At 37.4% G+C, this 16,876-nt stretch overlaps 1 non-coding gene across 1 annotated transcript; it reads right to left on the reverse strand.

The window, feature by feature from the left end:
- Window positions 1-4,902: 4,902 nt before the first annotated feature.
- On the reverse strand, window positions 4,903-5,045 carry LOC114007775 (U4 spliceosomal RNA). The gene has a single exon (XR_003549359.1). It is a non-coding gene; the product is annotated as a U4 spliceosomal RNA (small nuclear RNA).
- Window positions 5,046-16,876: the final 11,831 nt, after the last annotated feature.

Consider the following 16,876-nt stretch of genomic DNA (forward strand, 5'->3'; position numbering starts at 1 on the left):
GCTATGCTCAGAAGTTCCCAAGATCCAGGGAGAAATGGTTTCTACCTGCAACACAAAGGATTTCGATAATACCTACGGCAGGCTCTCTTTTAAAGATTTATTTATCCTTAATTACGTATTTCTTTAGAAAGATTGCTTAGTTGATGCCACCATCCAGCCCCAGCCTGAGCCAACCTCTGATCATGGACATGTGTGTACCAGGTACACTCAAGGAGATTTCTAGATGCAAACCCAGAACCTTCCATATGGGTCAGACACTCAGAGTGCTGCATTTGACTGCTGTGCCACCTTCCAGCCCCCAGGAAGGCATTTTTGAGCAGGGAAAAGATACATCCCAGACCATGAATGCTGAGGGATTTGTAATCAGGCAAGATGATCCAATGGGTGGTAGGGATCATAACATAGACCTTGGCCCCTGGGTGGCCTTTGTTCTCTAATTACCTGCCCTGAACACAAGTTCAGAATTGCTTCTGCTCTGGTGGGAACCCTGGAGTGGCAAGATGTACTTTTCACTCATTTTAATTCCCTATTGATTATTTAAAAGTGGGCCCTTTCTCTATGGCATCACAACTGAGCAAGAATTGACTGTGTAAGAGAAAGCACTTTGTGCTAAGCAGCACTAATAAGGCAGAGTCTCCTGAAATGTGCCCTGGCAGCAAGAAGCCGGCAGACTGCTCCTGCAGCTCCCACAGATCTGCCAGGGACAGAAGAGCAATTGCAAACTTCCCACTTCGGTGTGTTTCTCTTGTCACAGTCCCCTCGATGGTGTGATATTATGATTACAGAGCAACGGTAAAATGTTTGCTTAGCAAACAGCAACATTTTCCTGGTATCGCTAGAGAAGGTGACAAAGAGCCTGAGAATGTGTCAGCTGGAGCTGGTTTGGAAGCATTTCTGAGCTGTCATTTACCCTGTGCCCAGTGTGTGCTGCATTCTTCATATGCCTGGTAAGACGATGAAAGTAATTCTAATAATAGCTGCCTTCTATTGAATGCTTATTGTATGGCAGGCACTGTACCAAGCATGCATAATTTTATTTCATGCTCACAACGTTTTTAGCGCCATTTCATAGGCAAGAAAACTCGAGCACAGAGAAGTGAAGTGACTTGCCAAGATCACACAGCTCATCAGTAGAAAGGTAGACCTAAAGGTTGGTCTGTCTGGCTCCAGAGCCTTACGTCACAGCAGTCGAGATAAAACAAGGGCTGTGCCTGATATACTCCACACACGAGTTATTGCTATCGATTAGTGTTTTAGTGTTTCTCAGCCTTCCTCTGTCCGTTTTCTTTTAACATTCTAGTTGCTCTGTAGATCTCTTATGGACCATGGCTCTTCAGATATTACCATTGTAATATTTGGGTCACAAAGGCATTGTGACATGAGGAGACTTCAAAATGTTTGTGAAAAAATGGAATGAAAATACAAGCTAATTTTGGTGCAAAAAATGTTTCAAATCGGGGCACAGTTTTCCATAATACTATATTTTCATGAGCTTTTTGAAGACCCCTCCCTTTGAAGGATTTTTTTTTTGTACTCTGTTGAGAATACATGCTATAGATAAAACTTAGAGAAAGTTTGCTCTAAGCTCTCTGTAAGTTCTAAGCAGTTGGAATGTATCAATTAATTTATTCAAGAAGCCTCAGTTTCCAAAAGGTGAAGAAAGTGAGCAACAGAGATTAAGCAATTTTCCTGAACTAACACAGCTAGTTAATAAAGGAGGCAAGTTTTGAACTCAGGCATTCTAGCTTCTGAGTAGACCCCCTTAATCACTTCTCTACCACATTTCTGCTGTGAGCTATTTTCAGATATAGAAGAGTACTTCAAAAAGTTAATAGAAAATGGAATTCAAAGTATGAGTTTGTTTTGGTGCAAAAATATTTCACATCTTGTTTTTTCATAATCTGCATTTTCATGAACATTTTGAGGGCCTCTCCTGTAGGATGTTTTGATGATTATAAAAGCCTCTGAAAAAAGTATAAGCATCTTTCTCTTCCTTTGTTATAAGAGGAAACTGAGACTGGGGAAGAGGAAAGGAGAGGCCCTTGGACTCCTGGCCATGAAGAAACAGAACAGAGATCTGAGTGGGAGTCATGGTTACTAGATTCCATGCATACCCTCTGCTGAGCAGATCAGCTTCTTTTGTCATCATCGGGCTGTGCTGTCTCCCTGGCCTTGTGGGAGATGCCACCTTCTGTGTAACAGAGTGATATTCATACCCACAACCCACACTCTGCAGAGAAAGTTTCGTCTCATTAGTCAAATTAAAACTTACTTCTGAACTTGGTATATCTGTGTGATAGACTTCAAGTAAATTATAATTTTATTTATAGCTCCCTATCTTCCAGAAACTTAAGCGACAATATGTTATTTGGCTCATAAAAAAATAAAAATAATGTAAAATAAAATGACACCTCGAGCAGCACTGTAACTAATTAAGGAGACTTCCAAACTGCCGTTAATGTGAAACATTGAATCGTGCACCAACACCAGCCGGCAGCCAGCCCAAGTTCCCAGGGAAGACAGATTCATGCAGCTGCAAGGCTCAGATTTCACATTAAGTCAAACAATTATTTTGACAGGTTGAGTGAGCTCCGCTAAGTGTCATTATAATAAAATCCTTCAATTGTCTTGCCAAGGCGGCTGCAGCCAACAGAGGTGGATGGGCAATTTTAGGGAGTTCTTTGCAAACCTGGCACAGGGCATTACCTATTTATTCCAAAGTTTCAAATGGATAGTCCAGAGCTCTGGGGGAATAGGGAGTGTGGAAGTGGAGGGTCACAACAGCAGAAAGCAAGCCAAGCCAGGTTTGCATTTGTTGGAGCCCATCTGAATTTTTATTTTATTTATTTATTTAGTTATTTATTTGCCTGCCAGATTTGTTCATTTTTTTATTTGAAATAATTTTAGATGTACAAAAAAGTTGCAAAGAGAGTATAAAGAATTAGCGTCCCATATCCTCTTTCCTCAGTTTCCCCTAATTTTGCCACTTTATATAATTATGGTAGATTTTCATGCCCTGCAATCTTCCAGGTGCTGATGATACAAGAAGACTTCAAGAAGTGTGTTTTAAAAAATGGGATTAATGTACAAGTTTCTTTTTATTTATTTTTTTGAGAGGTTTTTGCTAAGGGTGCACGCACTTGCCAGAAAGACAGAGAGAGATAGAGAACTAGAAAGCGAGAAATCACTCCCCAGGGTGAATGGCCACGCTGCAATACCTTCTCCTCCATTCTCCTCTCGGGATCTTGGGCACACATGCACACGCGCCTGGCGTGAGTTTAAGCCACCAGGTCTGGGACTCGAACCACGGTTGGCTACGTGGGAGTTCAGTGACATAGCCATTACACCATCTGCTGGTCCCTGTACAAGTTTCTTTTGGTGCAAAAAAAAAAATATTGAAATCTATGCATAGGTTTTTTTCACAATACACTTTTTCCATGAATTTTTTGAAGACCTCATATGTCTGCAAGAAAAATAGGTGTGATCCTTGTTATCACGGAGCACGCTATTGAGTGGGGAGACATATCAGTGGGAAACTCACATCAGGGGTCAAAGCACTAGCCATGTTGCTGCTACATCTTTAAGACACTGTGAAGTTCTGCACTGGTGACCAGTAGAAATAGCAGCAGACCCTTGCAGCAAATTCAAGTGTGGATCAGTGTGAGAACCATACCATGACTCTGGACTACACAGGAAGGGCAAAAGTAGTGCCAGGGAAGTGATAGGGAGCTGAGGATACATGCATCTGCAGTCCAGTGGACCCATCTTGGGATCCTCACCATTATGTGATTAGGAGTGAGCCACTCGCCTTTGACAGCAGAAAATGGGGATGGCGCCTTTTCCTTTAGATTAAGGTGAAGAGGGAGGATATAATTAAGTTGATGTAAAATGCCCAGCACAGTCCTTTGGGTTAATGAATGGTGGTGCATGCATTTATTCATCTGGACTATTGCAGTAGCATGCTTCCATGCTTTATGCTTGTCCACCTGGATGCTTTCACAGGGCAGCCAGTGCGATCTGTTGAAAACAGGCCATCAAATTATATCCCTCACTCTGTTCAGAACCTTCCACAGCATCCTCCTCTTGCCCAGGCTGTAGAAAACCTTGTAATCTTACTTTCTGTTGTGTCTCCGACTTGTTCCCCTGACACCTGCACACTCTCTTGCTCCTGGCTGTTCTTGGACTGCTCCCGCAATATACCATGCATCCCCAGCCTCCAGATCTTTGCTCTTATTTTTCCCTCTGCCTGGAAGCCTTGATCCCCAAATCTTTGCATAGCTCACTCTCTCTTTGTTCACGTCTAGCCTGCAATGTCACCTGCTGAGAAAGGTCCTTTCTAACCATCTGATAAAAGCACAGAGCCTTGCTTTGTTCTTCCAAGCACGTTTCACAACGTGGCAAGTTATGGATTTGATTTTTTTTCTTCCTCTGCTTTCTACAATGTAAGCTACTCTACCTTGATGCCTGACACAGTGTTTGGCTTATAGGAAGCATTTAAATAATATTTGGAGATTGAAAGAATGTCTGAATCCTTTCTTCCATCCCTGCTTCCTTTCCTCCCTTCCCGCCTTCCTCTCTTCTTCCTTCCCTCTTATCTTCCTCTCAGTTTGCAAAATGGTGGCCCATAAATAAGTTGTAGTTCACCTGAAAACACATGTATGCTTTTTTTTTTTTTGAGAGGTTTTCGCTATAGGGCACGTGTGCTCGCCAGACAGACAGAGAGAGACAGAGAGACAGAAAGCGAGAAATCACCCCCGAGAGGGGATGGCCACACCGCAATCCCTTCTCCTCCATTCTCCTCTCGGGATCTTGGGCACGCACGCACACATGCCCGGCATGAGTTTTAAGCCACCGGGTCCGGGACGCAAACCGTGGTTGACGACGTGGGAGTCCAGCGACATAGCCATTACGCTAACTGCTGGTTCCCCATATATGCTTTTTGATTGAGTTTGCCAATATCTAAAAACTAAGTGAGTTTTTTCAGTTAGCAATAATCACGCCTCGAATAAACCTCATTGGCTACGATACTGCCACTGTGCAAAGCTATAAGTGAGTTTTTCAAATGGGAGTTTCTTATTTTTTATTTTTCATTGTTTATTTTGAAATAATTTTAGACTCATAAGAAGTAGTATAACAAGTGCAAAAAAATTTTTATACTCTGGATCCAGTTTCTCTGTGTGATAACATCTTGCACAACTATAGCGTGTAATAAAAACTAAGAAACTGACATTAGTAATACTTTAAGTAAACTACAGAACTTACCACATTTCACTAGTTTTACATGTACTCATTATTATTTTTTAAATTTTAAAGTTTACTTATGTATTTCTTGCATGAATGAGAGAGTGAGAGACAACATCCCCAACAAGGTCTTGATGCCATGATTCACCTCTGACCTTGGACAGTTCTAGCTCATGGACAGAAGACAGGTGTTTCCATAGTACCCAGGGAGATCTCTGGATGTGAGCCTGAAATCTTCCCCTATAGTCAGCCTTGTGAAGCATAATAGATTCATTCATTTTTTTTTTTTCCTTTTCTATAAAGCACTTGTGCTCACAGAAAAGATGGGGGACGGGGAGTGAGAAAGCACCTCCAGGGGGAAAGGCCATGCTGCAATCTCTTCTGTTTTCCTCTTTGGATTTTGGGCATGCATGCATACATGCTCAGTGTCTTTTTAAAAATTGTGTGTGTATTTAAATTTCATAAAGTGGGACTCATACAATATGTACCACTTGGTAACTTGCTTTGTGTCCATAGTACATCTTGAACATCTTTTCTTATTAGTAAAGAAATAAATTAGTAAAGAAAGACCTATGCCTTTAGTTTTCCAAAGGTGGACATTTGATGGGATTTCGTTTGAGTAATGGCATATAGTGGTGGTGGGGAGATCACGTAAAAAGCCCAGACTTCCACTTAGCTCCCACTCAATGATATGAAGCACCTATCCCCTCATCACCAAGATAGTATATCTTAGGAGATTGAACGGAGGATCTGAACTCTAATCACTGCTCAAGAGTAATGAGGTCACCCTTTTTAGTATCATTGGAGGCCACATAGGGAGCAGAAATGGAGAAAGTTCACCTCTTCTCCCAGCCAGGGTGGTGTCAGCAGATACCTAGCAGGGGTCCTGAACTCTCAGTCTTGCCCAGCAGGAACATTGAAAATGGACACCAAATGAAAACCTAGAATTCTGACCCCCATTTGCTACCTGAACAATATCAGCACAGGACTGCTAAAATAGATTTAAATAAGATCCAGAGTCTTAACATAGTATCTGAAATGGCCAGTATCAATCAAATATCACTCATTATACTAAGAACTAGGAATATCTCAACTTAAATAAAAAAAGACAATCAAGAGAATTCAACACCAAGATGACAGATATTTTAGAATTCTCTGACAAGTATTTTAAAGCAGCTGTCATAAAAATGCTTCGGTGAGGAATTATGAACATAGTTGAAATAAATGAAAATATAGGAAGTCTAAGGGAAGAAATAAAAATTCTCAGCAAAGAAATATAAGGTATAAAGAAGAACAAAATGGAAATTTTAGAACCAAAAAATTACAAATGCTGAAATAAAAACTCAACTATGGGCCCAACAGTAGAATGAAGAAGGTAAAGGAAAGAATCAGTGAACTTAAAGTAGTAGAAATTTATCCAGTCTCAACTATGGAGAGAAAATAAATGAAAACCAAAGTGAACAGAGCCTCAGGGACATATAGTCTATAACAAAAGATATAACATTTGAGTCACCAGAGTCCCAGTGGACAGGAAGAAGAATGGGGATATAAAGTGATTCAAAGAAATGATGGCTGAAAATCTCCAAATTTGGCAAAAGACATAAACCTACAGATTTTATAAACTGAGGAAGTTTAAAACAAGGAAAATCCAAAGAAATCTAGCAGGCAAACAGGTAGCCTCACCACTTGGAAGACTGGAGACCACACAAGAGGCACAGGTATGGCTCCCTGTACCTGAAAACAATGGGCATGGCATGTGGTGGTGTTGGGGAGACCATATGAAAATCCTGGCTGTGTATGCTTGTTATCCAGCTGATTTGGAGGCTGGAGCAGGAGGACTGTGACATAGCAAGACCCTGTCAAAAATATCCATCTTGTCTCTCTTCTCTTGTAAAAGAAAGAGAAGATCAATGGCAAAGCTGTAAAGCTTATCATAGTCAAACTTCTAAAAACTAAAGACCAAAAAAAAAAAAAAAAAAAAAAGGAAAGTAAGCCAGTGATACATTACACATTATTATAGAAAAAGATAGTAATTAGAACAATAACAGAGGTTTTATGGCACAATAAGGTTAATATAGTTAACAATGATGCACTGTGTATTTCAAAATAACTAGAAGAAAGAATTTGAATTTTCTCATCAGAAAAAAAGGTAAGAGTTTGAGGTGACAGATATGCTAAGTAGCTAATTTGATCATTATATATGCTAAGTAGCTGATTTGATCATTATGCAAGGTATACATGTATTGAAACATCATGTTGTACCCCAGAGATATGAACAATTATTATCTGCCAATTAAAAATGAAATAACACTAGACCAACCAGTGTTGAATTCTACATGGCTGACTAGTTCAAGTCCCAGACTCAACTGCTTGAAGAACACTCTGTGTATGTGTGTGCATACACCCAGTGTAGCCATCCCCCCAGGAGCTAATTTCTTACTCTCTCTCTTTTTCTCTTGCTATATCTCTGATGAGTACAAACAACCTATAGGGGGGAAAAAAAAGGAAAGAAGGAAAGGAAAAAAGAGAAAAGGACAAGAAAAAAATAGTAAAATAAAATTTCTTTTTATCTTGGGATTCAAAAACATGTTTGGTGGTTGAAACAAAAATTACTGTTGTATAGGCCTTCAATATATGTAGAGATGCTATGTAAGATAATTACTTTGTAAATGATGAAAGAGAAAGGAACATAGTAAGAACCTGGTGAAGAGGGAAAAGGAAGTAATATATCTATAATTGAATGGGTAAAGAGTTGATATAAGTAGAGTGTATTAAGTTAGGTATATATAAAGTAACATCTAAGGCAATAATTTAAAAACCTGTATGCTTAAATATACTAGATAAATCAAACTAGAAGTATATAAAAATGGTTAAATAACCCAAAAGGGCACCAAAAGAGAACATTAAAAAAAACCTAAACTGAAAATAATAAACAAAAACAAAACTTAAAATGATAGAATTAAGTCTAGCATATCAGTAATTATATTAAATGTAAATGGCCTAAATTAAAAACAAATAGGCAAGGTGGATTTATATAAAAGACCAAATTATATATTGTCTATAAGAAACTCATTTCAATATATAGGTAGATTAAAAGCAGAAGAATGAAAATTGTTTTAAAAAATCAGAAGGAAGCAGTAATGGCTCTATTACATCAGATAAACATTTTCAGAACAATGAAAATTGCCAGTGAAAGACAAGGCTATAATGATGAAAGTATCAGTTCACCAAGAACACACAGCAATTCTAAATGTGTATGCACAAGACAAAAGACATTGAAAAATGTATCAAGCAAAACTGATAGAACTGGAAAGAGAAATAGAAAATCAATAAGCAATATTGGAGACATCAACAGAACAAATAGATGGAAAATCAATATGGATTTAGAACGCAATAACACCATCATGAACAAGATCTCATTTACATTTATAGAGCATTCTACCCAATAAAAGCAAAACAATAAAAGCAAAACAGATGCTTTTCAAGTACCCATGGGTATACCAACAAAGACTATATGCTGGGCTATAAAATAAACAACAAATTTAAAAGAATATAAATCATTCATAGTGTTCTCTTCCTGCACAGAATACAACTGGAAATCAGTAACAGAAAGATAACAGAAAAATCTGCCAACATTTGAAAACTGAACACCACATTGTTAAAATGATCTGTAGGTTAAAAAAGTAAGTCTCAAGGGAAATGAAAATATTTCAGGTAAAATAAAATGGAAATACAAAATTTGTGAAACACAGCTAAAATTTTTGAGAGAGAAATTTATAACATCCATGTCACTAGAAAGGAATAGTTCAAATCAATAAGCTCTCATTTAAGAAATTACTTTTCAAAAAGTAAAATATATCAAAACAAGTAAAATGAAAAAATAATAAAGAGGAAATCAGAAATCAATGAAATTTAAAACAAAAACAATAAAGAAAATAAATGAAAGAACTGATTATCAATCAGAAAAACAATGTAATCAACAAGTCTAGTAAACTGACAAAGAACAGAGAAAAGACACAAATTACAAATAACAGGAATGAAATAGGAGATACAACTAGACACTGTAGTTATTGAAAATATAATAAAAACACACAAATAGCTCTACATGTGTTAATTGACAACTTAGATGAAATGAAACAATTTCTCTAAAAAGCTTTAACTACCTTCAAATATAAAGTAGCTAATTCAAATAGAAAATTGAATTTGTAATTTAAAACATCCTGAAAAAAGTAATCTACAGTCCCTGATGATTTCATTAACAAATTCTATGAAATATTTAAAGAATAATTAACACCAATTCCACATAATATCTTCCAGGAAATAGAAAGAGAAACATTTTTCAGTTCATTCTATAAAGCCAAATTACCCTCCTACTAAAAATCATAGATAATAGCGAACAAAGGAATTTCCTTATGAATAGAAATTTAGAAACTCTTAACAAAATATTAGGAAATAAAAATAAACTTTACAATTATAGTATATTGGGGACTGGGTGATGCTGCAGTGGAGTGGTGGCACAGCTGGACCCACATGAGAAAGGTCTTAGGTTTATATTCCAGGACCTCTCTGAGTATGCTAGGTGCATGTGTGCATGTCTGTGGTCTGGGCTGGCTAATATTGGGAGTGAATCACAGTGTTAATACCTTGTTTGGGATGCCCATCTTACTGTCCCTCTATTTCTCTTTCTCTCTCTCACGGGGAAAATATATAAACCTAAAAAAAAAAATTATCTCAGGGCCAGCAGGCGATATGATGGTGGACTCACTGAACTCCCACCTGGTTGACCATGGTATAGCAAATTAAAAATAGTAATAATAAATAAAAATAAATAATTCTTTAAAAATAATGATCTATATTATAAATACACACACATGGTCTTTAGAAATTTCATGGAAATGTATATTATAAAAATAAATTATGCATGCCTCTTTTGTACCAAAATCAACTCCTATTAACTTAACTTGTTTTTAATACATATGAACAGGATCTAGTGGAGTAATTAGAAGGACAAGACATCAGTCTGAAAAGAGCCCTTATCAGAATAACATGAATTTTGCTAAACAAAGCAAGAAAAAACATCAAATTTATGGACAAGACTGAGTGGAAGAATGTGAAATCATTGCTGCTTTACAAAAGTTTATGGGGACAATACTCCAAAGAAATAAGTAGTTTACAAATGGGTAACTCATTTTTTAAATTTATTATTATCATAATCTTTTTTATATTACATTGAAAATGGGTAAACTCATTTTAAGAAAAGCCAAGACAGGGTTGAAGATGATGCCTGCTGTAGCAGACCATCAAAAATCTTTTCATGCACTAATTGAACAGAACTCATGATTAATAAGAGAAACAATAGCCAACACCATAGATATCTCAGCTGGTTCAGCTTAGACAATGCTAACTGAAAAATTTGAGTTGAGCAAATTTTCTACTTAATGAGTGCCCAAACTGTTGTGTCCAGATCAATTGCAGACAAGAGTAAGGATTTAGGGGCCAGCAGGTGGCGTGGTGGATAAGGGTGCTGGACTCCCACATGGCCGACCACGGTTCAAGTCTCAGACCTGGTGGGTTATTTTCTCACTTTCCCTCTCTCACTTCCTCTTTGTCTTTCTGGTCAAATTAAAATCAATCAACCAATAAAATGAATGAATAAATAAAATTAAATAAATAATTCTTAAAAAAAAGAATAAGGATTTAAATGGAAATTTGAAACAAGTGGGATCAAAATTCTGAAGTATTTCTTCAAATAATTGCAACAGGAGTTGACACATGGCTTTGCAAGTATGATACTGAAGACAAAGCACAATCAAAGCAATGGCTACCAAAGGCCAGTCAAAGCAAAAGAGAACTGGTCAAGAGCAAAGGTCATGGCAATAGTTTTGAGGGATGCCCAAGGTATTTCGTTTATTGACGTTATGAAAGGCAAAATAATAATAATAATAATAATAACATTTGTTTATTATGTGAGTGTTTCGAGAAAGTTAGCCAAAGCTTTAGCAGAAAAACACCCGGAAAGCTCCACCTGAGAGTTCTTCACCACGATAACGATCCTGCTCATTCCTCTCATCAAATGAGGGCAATTTTATAAAAACTTCAATGGGAAGTTATTAGGCATTTATATTACAATACCTATTTAGCTCCTTCTGACTTCTATTTGTTTCTTAATCTTTAAAAATTCTTTAAGGAACAGCTATTTTTCTTTAGTTCATAATGATCTAATTCCTAGGACATGACTAAATTGACGTAACTAAATCCCTAGAATGCTCAGTTCTATAGGGATGAACAAAATAGTTAGTATCTTTGCTTGCAAAGTGTCTTTAACTTATGTTAACAAATAAGATTTTTTTTGTTTTGATCTTTTGATTTCATTTTTACTAAACACACACACACATACACACACACACAGAGCACTGTGGTAATATTTATTTATGATTCTTTTTATTTCAGACTGATTTAAAATTTAAAAATCAGTGCAATTAATTATATTTATAAACTAGAGGAGAAAAATCACATTGTTAGATAAATTGATATAGAAAAGATATTTGACTCAATTTAGCATCATGTATTATATTAAAAAAAAAACTCAGAAAAATTCAAATGAGAGTAATTTCCTTAACTTGATAAAGACCATTTATGAATATTCAGCTAACATTATACTTAATGGGAAATTTTGAACATGCCTCTCTTGAGATTGCAAATGACACACATAGGATGTTCACTCTCACCATTACTATGCATTATTGTGCTAGAAGTTCTAGCCAGGGCAATAAGGCAAGAAAAAGAAATTTGAAAAGTCTAAAGAGGAGAAGGAAAGAAATATCTACATAAAAACAAACAACAAACAAAAAACCCTCAAGGGATCTCCAAAAAGAAATTTATAAGTGAGCAAGTTAAGATAGCAAGGCAAAACTTAAACTTAGCATGGTAGCAATGTATAAGATCAACCTACCCAAATCAATTGAATTGGTGTGTATAAGGAATGAAAACTGAAGTTAAAATATAATTGCATTTATAGTTGCTCCAAAATGAGAATACTTTGGTGTAAATCTGACAAAAGCATGCATAGGACTTACATGCTGAAAGCTATAAAATGCTAATGAGAGAAATAAGATCCAAATAAATAGAGAGAAATATCTTTGCTTATGGCTTGGAAGATTAAATGTAATAAAGATTTTAGTCCCCAAATTGATAATATAGGTTTAATGTGATTCCTTTCAAAATCTCAGTAAAATATTTTGGATATATGCAAAGAACTGTCTGGAATTTACTTGGAAATGCAAAAGTACTGGAATAGTTCAAAACAATTCTGAAAAGGAAGACTGAAATGAAAGAAATCACTCTATGTAATTGCAAGCTTCATCACTTAAAACTGCAGTAAGCAAGGATTTGTGATATTGGTAAAGGGATAGAAACGGAGCTCAATGGAACAGAATAAAGAGCTCAGAAATAGACTCACGCAAATATGGGCAACTTCTTTTGGAAAAATGCAAAAGTAACTCAATGGAAGAAGGACAGTCATTTCAACAAATGGTGTTAGAACAAGTAAATATCCATAGATAAAAAAGAAACTTTGACTTAAATCTTTTACCTCACATAAAAATTAACTTAAGGTGTATCACTTAAATGTAACACACAGAACTATAAACAGCATAGGATACATTTTTCTGAACCCAAGTTTTGGCTCAAATTTTTAGACATGACAACCAAAGCACAAGTCATTTTGAAAAAAATGAATAAACTATACTTCATCAAAATTAAAAACCTTGGTCTTCCAAAGAACCTTATTAAGGAGAATAAAAAGACGTGCTCCAGACTGGGAGAAAATATTTGCAAACTACATATGTGATCAAGTACTAGTATCTAGAATATATTTTAAAATGATCAAAACTCAAGAGTAAAAAAAAAAAAGCAAAATGAAAAATGCAATTAGAAACTGGCAAAAGATAACAGATATTGCACTGAAGAAGATATACAACATGGCAAATCAGCACACGAAAAAAGATTTTACATACTGAGCTACAGGGAAATGCACATTAAGAACATAATGAGCTATCACTTCCTACTTATTAGAATTAATTAAGTTAAAAGTAAGTTAAAAAATAATGACAAACAGCAAATTGTGAGCAGGATGTAGAATGTGAATAATGCATTGCTGGTGGAAATGTAAAATTGTGCAGCCACCCTGGTAAGCAGTTGGGTGGTTTTGTTTGTTCATTTGTGTGTTTTTAAATTAAACTACAGTTCTGACCCAGCTATTGCACTCCCAGGTGTTATTCCAAAGACATAAAAACTCATGTTCACATAAAACCTGTACACAACCGTTTATGGAAACTATGTAATAGCTAACACTGGAAACAATATGTCCCTTAATTCGTGGATGATTAAATACATTGTAATACACTCATTCTATGGAATACTACACAGTAATAAAAAGGAATGAACTATTGATTTACTCAACAACTTAGAAGATGGATCTCCAGGGCATTAGACTGCTTGAAAAAAAAACCATCTCAAGAAGTCACATACTATGTAATTTCATTGCATAACATTCTCTTTTTTTAAATAAATGTTTTTATTTAACTTTATTTATTTATTTATTTAAAATTGACCTGAAAGGGGGAGAGAGAGAAAAGAGAGAGAGAGAGAGAGAGAGCGAGCGAGCCACCAGGTCCAGGACTCGAGCTGTGGTCAACCATGTGGGAGTCCAGTGCCCTTAACTACCACACCACCTGCCAGCCTCAGCATAACATTTTTTTAATGGCAACATTATGAAGTTGGAAAATTGATGGAAGATTACCCAGTGTTAGGGCTATTAGAGGTGAAGGTGGTGGTGGTGGTAATGATGGAGGTATGACTGTAGAGGAGTAGAAGGAGAGAGATCTTTGTGGTGATAGAATCATTCTTTATCTTGATTGTCATGGTTACAGGAATCTACACTGTCCAGTGCATGGCATAAACCTATATATCAAACCTATATATCAATGTTATGTCAGGTTGTTATCAATGTTAAGTAGCAACTTGATATTATACTATAATTATGTAACATGAACCATTGGGGGAAAATAGGCAAAGGTTACAGAAGTCCTCTCTATACCACTTTTGTAAACTATTATGAATTTATCCTTAAAAATAGTTAAAATCCAACCAACAGAATGCTAAGTACAAGAGATATTTGTGATAAATAACTAAGTTAGCAATTTTATTGAATATGTACTATGTGCCTAAGCCTTTAAGGAGCTCTGACAAGGTGATGCGCCTAATCTGGTGGGTGCTGAGATAGAGGATACATTTGGATGAAAAGTGCTTTGAAGACCAAAGCTGTTTTTATGGTGGGCACCATTTGTGCTGACTTTAAGAATTTTCCAGGTAAACCTGGTTGGGTTTTAAAAGAAAAAGGGATCAACATGTAAAAAGGCCAAGAATCCTAAGGCACAATTTCCATTTGGGGAAAAGCCCAATTTTAGACACAGGCCCTGGAGCTGGAGAGACAGAGCAGGAAGCTACTGAGCTTACTGGCTAAGTACTGGCCATAAATTGCACCCCTAGCATTGATCAATGAGCCCTCAACTAAATCATATGAACTGACAAAAGGGAAGCATGGGATCCCCAAACTTCTGGAAGAAAAATAAGTGAATGGTGGGTCATTTATGATGTTGTTAGTAAGTGAAGGATGGTTGTAGAGGTAAGCAGAGAGGTAAGTGGAGCCAAACCTACACAAAAAGTAGATAAAGGCCAGGGTCACATATGGAGGGGTAGATAGGGAGATAAATAAGAAAGGAAGTGGGAGAAGGAGGAGTGAACAGATTCTCTTAATTACTCACTCCCTTAGTTTTTTTTTTTTTGGAGAGATTTTCACTGTAGGGCGCGTGTGCTCGCCAGACAGACAGAGAGACATAGAGACAGAAAGCGAGAAATCACCCCCCAGGGGGGATGGTCACGCCGCAATCCCTTCTCCTCCATTCTCCTCTCGGGATCCTGGGCACGCACGCACACGCACCTGGCGTGAGTTTTAAGCCACCGGGTCCGGGACACGAACCGCGGTCGACTACGTGGGAGTCCAGCGACATAGCCATTACGCTAACTGCTGGTTCCCCCACTCCCTTAGTTTTAAGTTGTCTTAAAACAGCTTAGTTTATTTGCACTGCTGTAACAAAAGTATCATAGACGGGGTGGCTTATAAACGACAGGACTTTATTTCTCATGGTTCTATAGGCTGGAAAATTCAAAATCAAGGTGCCGGCTGGCAGCAGATTTGATGTCTGGTGAAGGTCTGCTTCCTGGTTCATAGACGGTTGTCTTTTTTTCTGTGTCTTCGTTCTGGAGAAGGGGCGAGGGAGGTCTCTGGGTTCTCTTCTATAAAGGCACTAATTCTATTCATGAGGATTCTACCCTCAAAACCACTTCAAATCCTAATTACATCCCACAGACTCCACCTCCTAATACCATCATCTTAGGGGTATTTTCAATACAGGAATTTAGGAGGACACGAACATTCAGAACATAGCACATTCCCATCACCAGAAGTCCCATACATAATGGCTGTTGTGTCCTTTCTATGAGCATCCCTTTTTGCTCAAAGTGGTTATTTTGTCTTATTTTAAAATTTATTTTTTTTCCTGAGAGTGAGAGACAAAGAGAGAGGCAGAGAGAAAGAAAGAGACATCCCCAGTAGGATTTCATCATGCCATGGTCTTCTTACCCCAGTCCTCCAGCTTGTCAGGATCTTGGATGCATGTGCTCAACATGTCTCAGATTGACTTGGGATCTGAAACTGTGGTCAGCCAAGTGGCTTCTAGCACTGCTGAATTTCCATTTCTTATCACCACTGACCCCAAACTCAGACTGAGAAATGCTTGGTCACCCTGGCCACCTGGAAAGATGGGTGGATTGGTATCACAGTGAGGTGAAACCTATGTATAGATGCACTTTAATAGGTGAATCATGATCTCCCACAATTTTAGCATTAATTTTTTTTTCTGGAGAGATTTTCACTATAGGGTGCGTGTGTTCACCAGACAGACAGAGAGAGTCATAGAGACAGAAAGCGAGATATCGCCCCTCCCCCCCAGAGAGGATGGTCATGCCGCAATCCCTTCTCCTCCATTCTCTTCTCGGGATCTTGGGCACACATGCACACGTGCCCAGCGTGAGTTTTAAGCCACCGGGTCCAGGACGTGAACCGTGGTCGACTACGCGGGAACCCAGCGACATAGCCATTACGCTAACTGCTGGTTCCCTACCAGCATTAATTTCTTGAACTGCATTTGTCTCCCCAGTTACTAAGCACTGTTAGTCCTAATTAACCAGTTTGCAGGCAATTTTTCAACCTATCAAGTAGTGAAATAAAATAATGAGCTCATCTGAGAAGGACTGGAAAGGCAGTAAGTTCACTGGGGATCTCGTGTTTTATTACCAATTCCACTCAGGGCTGAGCTACAGTTTTTTGATTCTTCTTCTTCTTTTTAATTTTTTTTCTTTTTTTTTGCCTCTTTCCTCCTAATCATACCTTCAAGTCAGGAGAATCCTGTCAGGATATTAAGATGAAAGATGCCTCTATGTTTCCCTTATAAATGATCTCGATTTAATTCATGATTACGCCCAGTTAATTTGGATGCCTTAATGATCCCATTCG

This window comes from Tupaia chinensis, unplaced genomic scaffold (genome assembly GCF_000334495.1).
Source record: "Tupaia chinensis unplaced genomic scaffold, TupChi_1.0 Scaffold000231_1, whole genome shotgun sequence".
In the NCBI taxonomy this organism is placed as follows: Eukaryota; Metazoa; Chordata; class Mammalia; order Scandentia; family Tupaiidae; genus Tupaia; species Tupaia belangeri.